This window comes from Ictalurus furcatus, chromosome 19, assembly GCF_023375685.1.
Source record: "Ictalurus furcatus strain D&B chromosome 19, Billie_1.0, whole genome shotgun sequence".
NCBI classification, from domain to species: domain Eukaryota; kingdom Metazoa; phylum Chordata; class Actinopteri; order Siluriformes; family Ictaluridae; genus Ictalurus; species Ictalurus furcatus.
The window spans coordinates 25,420,754-25,439,301 of record NC_071273.1 but is presented as its reverse complement, the minus strand read 5'-3'; positions in this window follow the sequence as shown (position 1 = coordinate 25,439,301).

Below are 18,548 nucleotides of genomic sequence, written 5' to 3'. Positions count from 1 at the left end.
TGTGTGAGGTGTGTGTGTGCATGGTGTGTGTAAGGTGAGAGGTGTGTGAGAGGTGTGTGTGAGAGGTGTGTGTGAGGTGTGTGTGTGTGAGGTATGTGTGAGGTGTGTGTGAGGTATGTGTGTGAGGTGTGTGTGTGAGGTGTGTGTGTGAGGTGTGTGTGTGAGGTGTTTGTGAATCAGCGGTTGAACAGTGTCCAGTGCCCTCTACGACGTCACCCAGTTCTCTGAACTTTTTCTGAAGGAGTTCTCACAACCGGGGCAACTAAACCGCCTGGATGTGCTAGAGAGGGGAATCAAGGTGACGGACAAGGAGAACTGGCCATTCCACCTCTATTATGCATGGCTGGACCAGATAGAAGCAGCAGCTTCGCCTCAGGCTCTGGTCGACGTGGTGGAGAGAACATCTAGATGCATGTCTGAGGGCTGCGGGAAGGAGACCAAGCTACAGTGCCCCACCTGCAAAAAACTGGGTCTCCTGGAAGCATTCTACTGCTCAAAGAAATACTTCAAGAGCAGCTGGCGGGAGCATAAACAATTACACCGAGAGATCAACCAGGTGACCCCAGAGCCCCAACCTGAGACCTGCGAGGAGGTCTCAGCTCCGGAGCTCCAGCCCGAGGTTAACCTGGAGACCTCTGGGCCCCCATCTGTGGTCAACTTGGCGTCCTCAGAGCTCCAGCCCGAGACCTACGGGGAGGTCTCAGCTCTGGAGCTCCAGCCCGAGGTTAACCTGGCGACCTCTGGGCCCCCGCCTGAGATCAACTTGGCGACCTCAGAGCTCCAGCCCGAGACCTACGGGGAGGTCCCGGCTCCGGAGCCCCAGCTTGAGGGTAACCTGGCGACCTCGGAGCTCCAGCCAGAGACCCGTGGGGAGGTCTCTGACACTGAGAAAGCTGCCCTGCTGTCCTGTCCTGCTGAGGAAGCTGTTCCACTGTCCCGCAGAGGACATCCCTCCAAGCTCCAGCCCTGCAGAGGACATCCCTCTGAGCTCCAGCCCCACAGAGGATGCCCCTCCGAGCTCCAGCCCTGCAGAGGACATCCCTCCGAGCTCCAGCCCTGCTGAGGATGTTGCCCAGCATTCCAGTCCCGCTGAGGACGTCACCCAGCATTCCAGTCCCGCTGAGGACGTCGCCCAGCGTTCCAGTCCCTCTGAGGAAGAGGCCTCGAGCTTCAGTCCCACTGGGGGTGGTGCACCGCCTGTCTGCTGCCCGGCGGAGGCCGCCCTGTTTTCCGATGCATCAAGAGACAGATTACACAGGGGCCCAGGACCCCTGTTGGAGGGCGGTATTTGGTGCTCCGGGAGGAGTGCCTTTGGGGGGGGGTTCTGTTATGGTACCCCTGGCAGATGGCGCTGTGGCGACAACGTGCACGAGCGGCTTGAGAGCGCACACGTTATTGAAGTGCGCATAGACGCTAAAGCTGTGTCAAGTTGTGCCAGCTGTCGGCAATCAAGAGACTGGTTACTTAAACGCATCGCATTGCTGCGCACAGTGGGCGGCGTTAACGTAACATCAAGTAAAGTAAAGTAAAGCGGAGAAAGGACTAATGGTGTAAGGACTAACAGAGAAGACGACGGGATGATTAATGGTGCCAAGTTGTGGTGTTGCCACGCTCTGTCTGTTTTCCTGTTCCTTAGTTTATACCCTGTCATAGTTGAGAGTGTTTATGCCATGCTCTAGTTAAAAGATGTGTTCGTGCTCTAGTTAAAGGATGTGTTCATGCTCTAGTTAAAAGATGTGTTCATGCTCTAGTTAAAAGATGGGTTCATTCTCTAGTTAAATGAAGCGTTCATGCTCTAGTTAAATGATGTGTTCGGGCCACAGTTAGGTGTGTTCATGTCTTAGTTTAGAGTAGTGTTATTGCCTAAGTTAAATGTATGTTTGGTGCATGAGTTATTCTACTGGTTCTAGGCATAAGCCTGTCCTAAGTTTTGTGCTTCACGTTTCATCCCGAGTTGAGGGATAGGTTTTTCATTGTAAGTCTTTAGCGTAAGTTCAAATAAAGACTGTACTCCTGCACTTACTTCCTGTCTCCAAGTCGTGTTTTGTAACAGGTTACATCTAATATTGGGGCGGAGCTTGTGAATCTGATTTGCATATGATTTTACACTGATGTCATTTCTAGCATCATGGACAGATTATCTTCAGTAGGTCCTGTTTTGTGTCACCTTAAACGCTTGAGGCTACTCTGTGTGTGTGTGTGGGTGTGTGTCATAGATATATCATAGATATTTTTGTATTAATTATAAACAAATGTATTATGTTTTATGATATTTTTAAATGAAACATTACTGTAGTAATGGAGTTTTTGTAGTAAACCCACCTGTACATATACACCTGTATATACCCGTAAACATAAAGGTTCCAGTTAGAACCAGAAAGGGTTTTTCAGCCTGATGCCATAGGAGAACCCTTTTAAGTTGCACAAAGAACCATGTACTCTCAAGTTCTTTAGAGAACCATCTATTTTCTGGTGCTTAAAGAAACAGAAATGGTTCTTCACAGCAGTGGCACTAGGAACAAACCCTTAGTTAGTGCTTAAGAGTGACGCCAGCCTGGATAACCTTTTGCACTCCCACAAAGAACCTTATAGGTTTCACTTTAACCTGTTAAGGGATGACACCATGAAGATCAATTCACTGCAAAAGCTAAAGAACCTACAGTATAATGGACCATAATGTGCATCTTTAATCTCCAAAGAACCGTACAACTCAACTCAAGAACCCTATACAATGAAAAATGCTTCTTGACAAGAAGAAGGTTCTTTGTAGGACCCATGGTCCTGTAAAGAACCATTAAATAACGCATATTCTTAAGAGTGTAGTGATAGAAAGTGTTGAAATCGTAGTCGTATCCTCGACCTCACAGTCCACAGTGCAAAAACGTGCCATAGTACAATATTCTTTTTGCAATTTTTTTTTCCATTTAAACTTTTTAATAATTGCATTTTTAGAGATTTATTGATCGTTTTCCAGGATTTATTTTCCCCTCCTTTTCAGTGTATTTATTTATTTATTTATTTATTTATTTATTTATTTACTATAAAAGTAACATAAAAAATATAAAACATATCATTATAAAATTATAAATATAAACATAATTTTCTTAGTCATCCTTAAATAATAATAATAATTATTATTATTATTATTATTATTATTATTAACAATTTTTATATTAATACTATTGCTAATATTAGTATTAATATTGATATTATTATTTAATATTAGTTTACTGTTATTGTTATTATTAATAATAATACTATTACTATTATTTTTATTTCTATTGTTATTATTGATATTATTATTATTATCATTATTATTATTAATAATAATAACAATAGTGGTTTTATTATTAATAATAACAATAGTAATATTACTATTTGCTTATTAGCAGTAGTAGTAGTATTTAATATTAGTATTATTGCTATTATTACTAATATTAATATTTTATTATTATTATTGGTATTATTATTATTATTATTATTATTATTAGCATTATTAATATTTGTATTACTATTTGTATTAATATTGATATATGTTGTGTGGCGACAGGCCCACAGCTGACGCACAAGAAACAAAGATCGCTTCTCTCGCGACTGCCACTGTTTTGGACAGCCGGAGAGCGCGTGGTGGCGGGGCGGGGCCACCGACACATACACGGCTGCTGAATGGCAGGCGGCACGGGAAAATTCCACCATCCAACAGGAGATGGCAGAGTGTAAAAGGGGCAATACGTGTGTTTTGCAGACAATCCCGACGCGAGCGAAGACTCTGCCCCCGGCTGCACCCGCGGCTTCTCCTGACGGCAAGACGGGATCCCCGTTACTCGGGAAACCCCCAGCATGCCCTAGGCAGCCCCGCCGCAACGAAACACTTCACCTCACACCCCCACTTCGATACACACGCACACATGCACACCCACACCCTCTCACAACCCATTGGTGAATAAAGATTTTCTCCATGAGAGACACTGAAACAGCCTCCTTTGTGTCTGTGCTCTGTCCCTCGCTGGCTAAGTTTCCTACACTGGTGGAGAATGCAGGCATGAGCACAGACCAGCCCCTATTAAAACAAATAAATAAATAAATAAATAAAAATTTTCAATAGATGGATTCCCTGCTGCAGGAACTAATGGAGGCCAGCCTCCAGCAGCAGACGATAACACAGCAGCTCACCCAGAGCCTACAGGTCGCCACCCGGGAGCTGCTGGCCCTGAAAACCACGACCTGGGCCGAGAAGCCCAGGACCTGCTTCCCCACTTGTCCCCAGAGGACGATATCGAGGCCTACCTGGAAGCCTTCGAATGGGTCGCTCACCAGGAGAGCTGGGGTACCGAAGAGTGGCCGCGCATCCTCAGCCCTCTGCTTTCCGGAGAGGCGCGCACAGCTTACTATGCCCTCGCTCTGGAGGACGCAGGGGACTACGGAGAGGTAAAGAGAGAGCTCCTGGCATGGTGTGGGCGGAACCCCCTCCAAGCGGCAGCGGAGTTCCACTAATGGAGCTACAGGCCGGGAGCCAAGCCACATAGACAGATGGACACCCTCCTGTGCCTCAAAAGAGGTGGCTCCAGCCAGACATTCACTCTTCCACTGAGGTTGTAGAGAGGGTGGCCGTGGACCGGTTCCTGAGGACTCTGCCGCCCACAGAACGCCAGGCCGTGGGAATACAAGCCCCCAGGACACCCAGGGAACTACTGACTGCCATGGAATGCACCCTGACCACCCTGGCATTTGGCGAAGAGGGACAGCACCACCAAGGCCGCCCAGACTACGGGATACCCGAGGACGAGCCCAGACCGACCGAGCCGGACCAGGGGATGCCGGAGAAGACCCAAAAAACTTGGCCAGCAGGGCGCATCCTCCCCATGCTGGACCTGCCGAAACCACCCCAGCGAGCGAAGGACGCACGAGTGCGGCAGGCCTACATGGAGGAGGACAACAGGACAGGAGGTAAGCTGCACACACACTCTAACCCACTCTCGTCTGTGTTCCAGCAGGTAAACCGGCAGGGGAACTTCAGCTGAGAGCAGAAAGAGGCCAGCCGCCTGAAGTATTGTTGGGCCCAGGTGCGCCAGATCGAGGGGGTCGACAAGAGCCCGAACCAGAGACTCCCCTCCTCCTACTTTCTGGTCAAAGGAGGCTTACTGTACCACCGGACCAAGCGCAGAGGGAAAACCGTGGACCTCTTGGTCATCCCCAAAGCCAGGCACTGATGCACCTGGCCCATGCCCATCCGCTCGGGGGCCACCTGGGGGAAAGAAACACCCTGGAGAAGCTGACGGACCGCTTTGTCTGGCCAGGCATGGACGCAGAGGTCTGGGGCTCCTGCCAACAATGTCCCCAGTGCCAACACATGGCCCCAAGGAAGCCCCCGCCGGTGCCCCTCATCCCGCTTCCCATCATAGGCGTCCCCTTCGAGAGGATCGGCATGGACCTTGTCGGGCTGCTCCCAAAATCCACCTGAGGTCACGAGTATTTATTGGTAATTGTGGACTACGCCACCAGGTACCCCAAGGCGGTACCACCGCATAAAGCCACCTCCCGGAACATCGCTAAAAAGAACTGGTACTCCTGTTCAGCTGTGTGGGGATCCCAAAAGACATCCTAACCGACCAAGGTACCCCGTTTGTGCCAAAGCTTATGTCTGATCTGTGTCAGCTGTTGCAGGTGAAACACCTAAAGACATCTGTCTACCACCCACAAACAGATGGGCTGGTCGAACGGTTCAACCAGACCTTAAAGCAGATGTTGGCTGGGTGGTAAATGAGGAAGGGAGGAACTGGGACCTCCTCCTGCCGTACGTCCTCTTCACTGTCTGAGAGTGCCCCCAGGCATCCACAGGCTTTACACCCTTTGAGCACCTCTTCGAACAGTGATCTCATGGACTGCTGGATGTGGCATGGGAAGCACAGCCTTCCCCGTACCGCTTGGTCATCGAGTATGTACAGGCGATGCAGGAGAAGATCGACCGAGTGGCCCCGATCGTCCCAGAACATTTGAGAGCCGCCCAGGAGGAACAGAAACGAGTGTACAAACATCCAGCACAACCCTGAGAATTCCAACCTGGTGATCGGGTACTCTTGCTAGTACCCAGCAGCTCCTGCAAATTCCTAGCTCGGTGGCAGGGCCCATATACAGTCCTCTAGAGGAGAGGTGCCGTGAACTATCTCCTGCAGCAGCCCGGTAAGTAAGCAGACACAAAAACGTACCACATAAACCTGCTGAAGAGGTGGATAGAGCCAGAACCTGTACTGTCTGTGTTTGCTGCCCTAGACACAGATCACAATCAGGGCACTTTACTCCACCTGGGAGAAGAGCTCACCCCCACACAAAAGCAGGAGCTGACAGAGTTGGTGGGTCAATTTACCGATGTTTTTTCTACCTCCCCAGGCATGAAGCAGCTGGTACAACAGAAATCAAGACTCACCCGGGAGTGGTGGTGCGGCAGCGGCCCTATCGGGTCCCGGAGGCCTGCTGTAGGGCTATCGAGGAGGAGGTCAGCCGGATGCTGTGGGACATCATAGAGGAGTCCAAAAGCCCCTGGTCCAGCCCTATCGTAGTCGTACCGAAACCCAACGGAAGTATGCGCCTCTGCAACGACTTCCGGAAGCTAAACCAGGTCTCGGAGTTCGACAGCTATCCCCTCCCCCATGTGGATGACCTAGTGGAGCGATTGGGGAGGGCCCGGGTCATCTCCACCCTGGACCTAACAAAGGGGTACTGGCAAGTGGTGCTGGCCCCAGAGGCGAGACCGAAGATGGCCTTCAGCATGGCGAACGGCCATTGGCAGTACCGGGTTCACCCCTTCGGGCTACATGGAGTGCCCGCGACGTTCCAGCGGCTGATGGACATTGTCCTGCGACCCCATCGTGCCTTCACAGCTGCCTACCTGGACGATGTGGTCATCCACTCCTCCACTTGGTCAGACTACCTAGGGGAGGTCCTGAAGGAGCTCTGGAAGGCCAGGCTGACAGCCAACCCCAAAAAGTGCCACCTGGGGCTGACCAAGGGCCAGTACCTCGGGTACCGTATTGGCCGGGGCTTATTGAAGCCCCAGGCGAAGAAAATTGAGGCAGTAAAGGGTTATCCCCGACCTACGTCAAAAAAACTGGTACGTGCCTTCTTGGGGTTGGCGGGGTACTACCATCGGTTTGTGCCTAACTTCTCCTCTGTAGCCTCCCCCCCTCAGACCTCACAAAGAAGGGCCAGCCGGACCGGGTGAAATGGTCTGCAGACGCGGAGCGGGCATTCCAAGCCTTGAAGGAAGCCCTCACCAGCACCCCCATGCTACGTAACCCAGACTTTGCCCTCCCGTTCACCATGCACACAGATGCATCTGAGACCCGGCTGGGCGCGGTCCTCCCACAGACCTTCGACGGGGAGGAGCACCCGGTCCTCTACATTAGCCGAAAGTTGTCCCCAGCTGAGAGGAGGTATGCGGCCGTGGAGAGATAGGCCCTAGCAATAAAGTGGGCCATCGAGGAGCTACGGTACTACCTGGCCGGGCGGCACTTCATCCTGGTGACAGACCACGCCCCATTCCAGTGGATGGCCAAGGCCAAGGACACTAACACCCGGGTAACTCGATGGTTCCTCTCCCTACAGGATTTCTCTTTCCAGGTCCAGCACCGGGCAGGGACCCAACATGGGAATGCAGATGGCCTCTCATGACGGGACACCCTGTGGGCCTGACATATGACGGCAGTAGGCTCGGAGCTGTGGGGGGGGGTAGGTACTGTGGTGACAGGCCCACGGCCGACGCACAAGAAACAAAGATCGCTCCTCCCGCGACTGCCGCTGTGGTGCTGAAGCGACAGCTCCGCTTCAGCACCACTAATGTTTTGGACAGCCAGAGAGCGCGGGGCGGGGCCACCGACACATACACGGCTACTGAATGGCGGGTGGCACGGGAAAATTCCACCATCCAGCAGGCGACGGGAGAGTATAAAAGGGGCGATACTCCACTTGCAAGAGAGAGGAGGCTCTCAAGGTACGTGTGATAACCGTTGCTGTGTGTTTTGCAGACAATCCCAATGCGAGCAAAGACTCCACCCCCTGGCTGTACCCGCGGCTTCTCCTGACGGCAAGACGGGATCCCCGTTACTCGGGAAACCCCCAGCATTCCCTAGGCAGCCCCGCCACGACGAAACACTTCACCTCACACCCCCACTTTGACACACACGCACACATACACACCCACACCCTCTCACACCCCGTTGGTGAATAAAGATTTTCTCCATGAGAGACACTGAAACGGCCTCCTGTGTGTCTGTGCTCTGTCCCTCGCTGGCTAAGTTCCCTACAGTTGTTATTGTTATTATTGTTGTTATTAATATTATTGCTATTATTATTATTATTAGTAATATTACTATTGTTGTTGTCATTGTTATTATTTTATTATTATTATTAATCGTAACAATATTAAGATTTCTTTCATTAATAATAACAATAGTAATATTATTATTTGATTATTATTATTATCGTTGTTGTTGTTGTTGTTGTTGTTCTAATTATTGTTGTTGTTGTTCTTAATAATATTACTATTAATATTCATATTCATATTATTATTATTGTTATTATTATTATTATTATTATTATTATTGTTGTTGTTGTTAGAAAACTGTTGTGATGTCCTACATGACAGAAATGTCTGTGAGAATAGTGATGCGATGTTGTTACGGTTCAGCGTCTCGGTTCTATTCAGTCAGTTTGAATTGAACATTTCAGTGTCTGTAGAGATTTTATAATCGTTCTATTCATTCAGTAAGTCCAGCCACACAATCAATCAGTGTATTTCTACTCTGAACAGATCCGTATTCATATATTTATTTGAGAAAGCAGCACGAGCGGTCTGCGCTACATCCCTCGCTCCTGTATTGTTTGCTGAAGACCGAAGACGAATCGGATGAAAGTGTTTAAAATGAGATGAGATTGCTATTGAATTCATTCTGTAAATGTCTGTAAACCGCACGCAGGGCCGTGCTCAGATCCTCCACACTGGACTGGCAGGTGAAATAATAGCACTCTCACACGTCTGCTGAAACGCCAACGCCCCCCCAACACGCAGCCAAACAAAACGGCAGTAAAAAAAAAGTATTTCAGTGCTTCTCAGAAAATGCTTTTGTGTGTTATAATGAGGAATTCTGGCTGAAGCTATACGTGGAAAATTACAGGGTGTCAGTTCGGTGAATCACTCCTGAGCGCCCACACTAAACACGCTGGTGTGGAGTAATCCATTCAACACCTGGGGGAGGGGGTTAAGCATTTTCTGATTTTTATTCAATTCGATATTCATATGATAATGTTAATTCAATATCATAATAATGATAATGACAATATTATTGACATTAGTTATAATTCATTAATATACCTGTGTGTGTGTATATATATATATATATATATATATATAAAAAAAAAAAAATATATATATATATATATATATATATATATATATATATATATATATATATATATATATATTATTACATTTAATATTAATACTATTTATACTAAAATACAGTCCCCTCTTACACTATTGGAACAGCAAGACCAAGTCCTTTGTGCGGCTGTGGTTCAGGTGGTAGAGCGGGTTGTCACACCAATAATCGCAGGCTTGTTGGTTCGATCCCGGGCCCATGTGCCTCCACATGCCGAAGTGTCCTTGGGCAAGACACTGAACCCCAAGTTGCACCCGATGACAGGCTAGCGCCTTGCATGTGAGTGTGTGTATGAATGTTTGAATGATAAACAGTGTAAAGCGCTCTGAAGAACCGCTGCGGCGCTATATAAGTTTGTGCTCTACACCAAGGACATTTGGGTTTGACATCAAAAGATGGACATGAGACGAGAGTTTAGGATTTCAGCTTTTATTTCCTGATATTAGACAGCTCTCTGATCTTCATGTTGGCTTATCCTTTTTAACAAAATGCAATCTTCACAGGTGAAAATGAAAGCTGAAACCAAGAGTAGATGTTCAGAGCCAATTATTATTTAAATGATCAATCCAACAGGACACAGTGACTAACTCTGATATTTTAGTTCATACCTGTGTGTGATTGTTGGATTTCTAGAATGTTCTTTTCTTTTCTTAGACATTGTAAAAGTGAAGAAAACAAACATGTTGAAGTGTTAATGGTTTTAATATTAATGTTAGTTGGGGATTAGTTATGGTGATAAAGCTTCATTTTCTACACACACCTGCAACACAGAGAATTTCAACAAGAGTCTTAATTCGATGCAAATTCATTACGATGTGATGAAGTAGTAAATCCTACTTCGTAAAACGATTGGCTCGAACGATTTCTCGGACAGTCCTGTGGTGCGGCATTTCTTCAACTTTAGTTCCTACCTGCAGTGAGTACCTGTTTACTGTTTGACACAAAAATGGGAAAAAAAACAACTTATAACCGTGTTGCTTTCATCTTATTCTGCATATACGAGTTCACATTAAACACGAATAGAGACGTTATGAATAAAACTGAAGCTCGGAAGGAAGTACCAGAGATCGCTGGTGTGTCTGGTGAGTGTATGTAACTAGCACAGTTAGCTTGTTTTGCTAATCTAATCTGAGAACGATGCTAGTACGAAGCTGAGCATGTGACGTCAAAAACACAAGCGATTTTCACACTGATTAGTGCGTTATTGTCTTTAACTGCTTAACTTTGGAGGAGATGTATACTGCAGCTACTACTGTTTCTCATTGGAGATATAAAATAAGCTGCAGTCACTACACACCCACAAGAGACACGAGAGACGTGTTGCTGCTAGTGTAACGAGTAAAGAGTAATAGATTAATTACAGTACATGTACTGTCTGTCACAAGTTCAGAAAACTCAATGTTCAAAATACTAACAAAAAAACCCCACTGTGTCATATTCTGAAAGATTTCAGGTTCATTTTAAGGGAAATGAATACGGAAATATGTCATTAGATAGATAGATAGATAGATAGACAGACAGACAGACAGACAGACAGACAGGTTACTCCAAATATTATATCGTTATGGATACAGAGCTCATCCTTAGCCAAGTACTGACTGACAGGGTGCCAAAACCTTCGCGAAAGGCCAGTTTCAGGCTTTTCCCTCTTAGTCTGCTTGTTGTTAATACTTGCTTATGGCTTTAATCTGTTTATACAATGCTTGTTTTGATTTTAAATTGATTGATTTTAAAATACTGCTGTTGGTTTATAAAGCACTGAATGGTTTGGGTCCGATATATATTTCTGATCTACTGGTACTTTATGAACCATCCAGACCTCACAGGTCGTCTGGGACAGGTCTGCTTTCTGTTCCCAGAGTCAAAACTAAACGTGGAGAAGCAGCATTTAGTTTTTATGCTCCACATATCTGGAACAAACTCCCAGAAAACTGCAGATCTGCTGAAACTCTCAGTTCTTTTAAATCAAGACTGAAGACTTTTCTTTTTGCTGCTGCTTTTAATCACATTTAAATTTTAATTAACATCTTATGCTGCACTGTAACCTCTTTTATTCTGTTTTAACCTGTTTTAATTTTTTGTTTTAATTTTTACTAATTTTTTATTTATTTTTTAGATATTTTTTATGGACTCTTTTTTTAATGTCTTTTCTTTTTAAATGTTGCTTTGTGTTGCTTTTATGTTTTATGTAAAGCACTTTGATTTACCCTGTTGTTGAAAATGTGCTATACAAATAAATTTGCCTTGCCTTGCCTTGTTTGTGTTGTGTTACTGTGCTTTGAGAATTGACAGTAAGAATGTGAATTATTAACTGCTTGTTAGAAAATAAAATACACAATCCACTGAGCTCTTTTCAGCGGTTTTATTAAAAGCTTTAAACAGCAGTGAAGCTCGCTGAGCCATGAGCCGCTGCGTCCGAGCCACTGGAGAGAGTCTGGAGCTAAAACCCAGTCTGGTCCACTGATAAATCCGAGAGTGAAACCATCGAGTGTTTCACAGCAAATCATTTACACACGTCCTCCATGAGTCAATTATTCTGAGTAAAGAGCAAGTGAGGCGTGAATCTGCTGCTGTTTGAGGCCTCAGCTGGGATTATCTGGGATGGAATATTTTCACTGGTTTTCTACGTGTTTAGCATTCGCACGGTAAAAACGACAAACGCCACATGTTTTATTGCATCTGATTTTCATCCTGCTGCACTGCACTGACTGCACAAAGGGCGGAGTCATTCATCCGTGCTCAAAAAGTCACCAATTTACATGTTCACAGAATTATCCATGGCATTCGTATATCAAGTGATGTTTGTGATCGGGAAGATCTTCTGAACAATAGAGCAGAGTTTCTGCAGAACAGAAAATAACAGATTCTAAATTATTTCTTATAGAAAGAGGTCGTGTTTGGTCACGGAACCGTAAACTATTTACGTATTTACAGATACTGTCATTTCTATAAAGAACACAGACAAAATTGAAGCAGTGGGTGTGAGGAGTCGGGAAATAAACACGTAGAAAACGATTACGGATGAAATAACTCGCTTATTACTGTAAACATCACCGGGAGAAGTGTTACAAACAAAGAAAAAAGAAGTACATGGGTGCAGAAACAATGGTGATCAGTGATTGGTCGTTAGTAACAATGGTGATGAGTGATTGGTCGTTAGTAACAATGGTGATGAGTGATTGTTCATTAGTAACAATGGTGATCAGTGGTTGTTCGTTAGTAACAATGGTGATCAGTGGTTGTTCGTTAGTAACAATGGTGATCAGTGGTTGGTCGTTAGTAACAATGGTGATCAGTGATTGTTCGTTAGTAACAATGATGATCAGTGATTGTTCGTTAGTAACAATGGTGATCAGTGGTTGGTAGTTAGTAACAATGGTGATCAGTGATTGGTCGTTAGTAACAATGGTGATGAGTGATTGGTCGTTAGTAACAATGGTGATCAGTGATTGGTCTCAGTTAATACTCATCCGATCCCTTGCGCTATATAATGCTTGTTGCTCTGTATATTTGTAGATGATCTATTGATCAGAAGAAGCCTCTCTCTGAAGACGAGCACCTTAGTCATTTCCTGTTTCTCGAGCTCCATTTCCACCTCACAAAAGAAGCCATTAGTGTCTATACAAAGCCTGGAGCTGAAAGGAGGACTTGGTGAAGATCACACTGTTCTCCAGGAAACGCAGCTCACGGCACTGTGGCGTGTAAAAAAAAGTAATGGCACCCTTAATATTAAAATTTAAACTAAAAGGCTGCAAAAACCAAACAGGATTCTTCATTACGAGCAGTGTTCCGTGTCTGCTAACACAAGGCTGAATGTGTTACATGCTGTCTGAACACTGATATTAACACTGAAAAAAAAAGAGGAACGAACAGAAAATAATAAGATTTGTTCTGTCACTCGTGTCTCACTCACACACACACACACACACACACACACACACACACCGGCATTCGATTAGTCTCCTGAGTGGAACCGCAGAACCCACAATGAATTCAGACACATTCTGACCTGCATGTGTCAGCACATGCTATTAATAAAATACAAAACATTGCTAACACCACCAGGGAGCATCATTCTGCCATTAATCAAATTGTTCTGGATGTTAATTATGTTAAAATAAGCTGGTAATTTAAGCTACGTGTTTCAATTACAATAATGCTATTCGGTGGCTAAAACTAACGAAGCAAAGCAACCATGCAATTGATGTAGTTAGCATATGTGGCTGATTAATAGCTAGCAAACTCTGATTAGTGCAATATTGAATCTGTAATCACTTTAGCTAGTTAGCTTTAAGAAGCTATACTGCATATAGCTACTCCTGCTTTTATTTAGAACTAAAAATAAAATGCTGCACAGGCCACGCCCACAAGCAACAAACTACCGTGCTATAGTGACTTCCAGTTGAGGCACCAATCTGGCGATTTTCTTGTTCAGTATTTAAAAAAACAATACACAGAAATAAAAAGAAACTGATTCAGTTCAGGGTTTCTAGGCCTTTACTCTGTAAATGAAACGACCGAATGAACCTATTTATTTAAAATGAATATACATAATAAAAGACCTTTGGGATCGTGGAGCTTAACAGTGGTGAAGAACTTTAATGAGATCACGTCAGGGTTCTTACACTTTAAAACACTGCACCTAGACTTTTATTTCAATCTAACCCCACAGAAAAATCGTTCCTGATCTTCATCTTCATCGTCCTCAGTTCTCTTCTTCCTCAGTGACGCAAATTCTCTGAGAGGTGTTTATCAAAGTGTTTACCGGCAACCGTGAAGAAGCCGTTATGCTCAACAGATCAATGAGGACACGGAATCGCTTCAGTCCAGAAATGTAGCCTGATTTGCCTTTAACAGCTTCATCTATTTTCTCGAAGCAGGAAGCAGCTGTCGAACACTACGATTAGTATCGTTACATCCTGCCGGTCTGAGCGATATCGATCGTAATAACGACCGCCAGATACGTACGATCACGACCTTATTGGTTTGTTTCGTTAAACATTCACCTTCACACAGATCCAGATGTGAAGTCTAGACGTTATTCACTGTGTTATGATCACACATTTGGGATTTAAGGCTATTTATCAGTAATAGCAATTACATGATTGACTGATATCTGAGCAGCTAAATACTAAAGTAACAGTACAGCTGCGTAAATACGTTCTGTGTATTAGCTCCTGTTAGCACATGTTTCACACGCTGCTGTGGATTTAATTAATCCACCATTAAAACCAGTCCGAATGAAGAGCTTGTTTCCAGGAATTCAATCAACTAATGTTTTTTGGGCCACTGGGGTTTATGGATTATTAGTCAGTGATGTTGTTGTTGTTGTTGTTTGTGTTTAAAGGGTTTTATATTGTTTGTATCCATCTAATTGAAGTCGTTGTTATGACTGAGTGTTTCTGGGGACTGGTGCTTTCTTGCTGGGTCAGTTTTATATCCAGTATGTTTGAACCAGCATTATTTAGGGTGTGGTGTTTCTGTTTTGATGGATTTTTTGGTCTGTGTTCAGGGCAGAAGTACTTCAAAATCCAAACAAAACAAAAAACCCACACAAACATACTGAAAAACAATAAACAATTTTAATTTTAATTTATGTAAAAATCAACCAAACAAAAATCCACTGGAACAAAACAAATGAGCAGCTCAAAAACACGACCCAGTGCCAGAGAACTGGGAAATTGTTGGACCTAAAAACAAGTCTAGTACAACACCAAGTCAACACACTGCACTGATCAAATACTACACAAACTCTCCTATCACAACACTGACAATACAGTACAGGGCCAAACGCACCACTCTGAAAACATCGGCCCAAAAACTACAAAAACAGGGCGGCTGCATTGTTGTGTTTTTATTTGTTATGGGCCAGTGTTTTTTTGTTTGTTTTGGTCTGGTTTCTTCTGTGCGTTTTGTTAATTATTGCGTAGTGTTTTTGGGCCAGTGGGGTTTTGGGGTGGTGTTTCTTGTTATTTATGATTGTTTATGATTAGGTGTGTGTTGTGTATATTTAATCAGTGCAGTTTGTTGTGTTTGTGTTGTCCTAGACTTGTTTTTGGACTGGTCATTTGTTTTGGGCCAGTATTTGTTTTGGACCAGTGTTTGTTTTGGACCAGTGTTTGTTTTGGGCCAGTGTTTGTTTATTTTTCACTGGTGTTTGAGCCAGTGTGGATATTCTTAGGCCACTGTTTTATTTTGAATTTGCTGTTGTTGTTGTTTGTTGTTTTGGAGGAGGTGGGGTTTTTGTCAAGTGTTTTTTGTCCCAGTGTTTTTGGGTCTGTATGCTTGCGTGGTGTTACTGGACTCTTATTCATCTGGATGTGTTAGGTGTAGTATTAGTCTGTGGGCTTGGTGTTGTCCCCAGGGATTTGAGGTTCAGTGTTCAGTGCTGGTTGTTTTCAGGTTTGTGTTTTCTCAGCTTGTTTGTGTTGTGATGTTTTATGGGGCCAGTGTTTTTGATGTTCACTTATTTACATTTTCTCTTTTACTCTTGTTGGCTCTCATTTCTCTGTCTCTCTGGCCTATCACCTCCATCTCTCTTTATCACCACTCTTCTTTCCTTGAATTCCATCCCCCTGAGCTGCTTTGACAGGCGGTGCTGATGCCCACTCATACATACACTGAAGCATCGGTCAGGAAACGGATCAGCAGCCACCTCCTCATCTTCTTCTCTGAGACTGGGTGATGACAGGAGCTCGGGCCTGGTGTCACTTCATCCATCAGACAATGACAGCCACGTGTTCTGCTCCCTGATGGGACGTCACCGATCTGTAAAACAGTCCAGGGAAAACGTGCTGCAGGCCAGGACGGACTTCTTCCTCTCTCTCTCTCTCTCGCTCTCTCTCTCTCTGTCTCTCTATCTCTCTTCCTCTCTCTCTCTCTGTCTCTCTCTGTCTCTCTATCTCTCTTCCTCTCTCTCTCTGTCTCTCTATCTCTCTTCCTCTCTCTCTCACTCTCTCTCTCTCTGTCTCTCTATCTCTCTTCCTCTCTCTCTCTCTCTCTCTATCTCTCTTCCTCTCTCTCTCGCTCTCTCTCTCTCTGTCTCTCTATCTCTCTTCCTCTCTCTCTCTCTCTGTCAACGGTATGGGTTGTAAACTTCCTGTTTGTTTTGGGCTAGTCATCATTTTGGTTTGGTGTTGGAGCAGTGTTGAGTGAAGAGCAGTGTTGAGTGAAGAGCAGTGTTGAGTGAAGAGCAGTGTTTCTTGGCTGGTGTTTTGAGTATTGCTGCTGGGCTGATGTATTTAGGCTAGTTGTTTTGGGGTGAGTATTTTTGGGTTGGTGTTTACTGATCTGAATTTATGAGCCTTATTTTTCATGTTTTGCTTTTTTTTTTTTTTTGTAAGTTAGTGCTAGTGTTTTTGGGCCAGTTTCGTTACACTAGTGTTTTTTGGTATGACATTTGCCTGGCACAGATTTTTAAGACGGATGTTTTCAGGGTAGTTGATTTGAGCTGGTGTTGTTGAGCTGGTGTGTCCTCATCAGTAATTTTGGATCATTATCTAGACTAACAGCACAGCAGTCGTTTGTTTGTCATCACGGATATGAACTCCTCACTTTGCACAGAAACTCTTTCCACGACTTGGTGTTTTTGGAGTTTTTGGTGTTTGCTGACCAGTAGAATGATGTTGGGTTTTTTATAGACGTTGGTTTTTGTGTATTGTTTTGTTTTGTTTTTGAAGTGTGATTTTTGACTCAGCTCTTTGTGGCCCAGTGTTGGGTTTAGGCCAGGTCCCTGTGGAGGAAAGGGCAGTTCTGAAGGGCACTGTGGAGGGTACAGCTGGTGCTAATGCTGCCAGACCTGCACAAACACAGCCAGTCAGCTGCTGCTGAGAGACCTTCTGTCCTCTGAGGAGTCACACTCGTACAGCTCTCTCATACACACCAACATCACTCTCTGCTCTTTACTCTTTATAATTTTTCCATTTTTCCTTTTCTCTCTGTCTCAAAGACAAAGCATGATTTTGAAAACACTATTAAAAATATTCATGTCATGTACTATTAAAAAGATGCACCAGGGATTCATTTGTGGTTTATTGAGAGTTTTTATTTTCTTATTTTTACGCATTTAATGTTCGAATCATCATGCTGCCATTTATTCTGAGTGACAGCTTTATTTTTGCAGTAGAAGACGTTATTCTCCTTTAATATCTATAGTATTTTTCCGTGAACACGTTTACAAGACGGCATTAAGAGCGGAATAACATTATAAATAAACCACAAAACAGGTCCCGCTTGACCGGTATTTTATTTTCTATGCCTCTGATGTCTAAAATGCACTCCATTTCCACACCAAGGTTAAAGATTTTATAAAGCACCGGAGCACACGAGACCACTTTTACTGCATATCACACTAATTCTGCAATAAAGCTGACTGCAGCTCTGGGCTCTAAACCAGATGCTGCTCTGAGATGGAAATGTTTGGAGCCTGCAGTCAACTGACCTCAACACAGCGATGGACATTTACATCAGTGCCGTTTGTAAGCAGAACGAGGGAGTAACATGGGTGTGGTGGAGTCTGATTACTGCAGCTCATGCCTCTGAACCTGGCAGTGATAAGCTCAAGCCAGGAACTTCTGTAATTACTGAAGGTATTTATAAAGACACACAGCCGGATTTATGGTAATAAAGATCATGCAGGCCAGATAGATTTACATTGGACTTGAAAAATAGGAGAAAATCTGCAGTCAGAATCATCATTGAGCTGAGACACAATGATGACACCATCAGGGATTTCAAGAATGCCCTCTCTGGTTGCAATGTCTACTGCCAATCATTGCTAAATTTGTCATATACATACATAGCACATAGAACACGGTCCACTAGATGTTCAAATGTAATATGCCTCAAAAAACCCAAAGGAAGAGGGTCAAATTAGTGTGAACTAATTGCAGTGAAGAAATTCATTTTTCTTTGGTTTTAATGCAAATCCAGGGTCGAATAATATAGAAAGTACTTGGTTCCCCAAGGGAAATTTGGTAAAGCTAAAGATCTACCACTTCACCTACTTCTGCACCAACACTTGAATTATCACTATGTTTCTCTGTTATTATTTACGTGGTTTTGATGGACACTCCAAAGCTCTTCTGTAAGTCGCTCAGTATGAGGGAGTCTGCT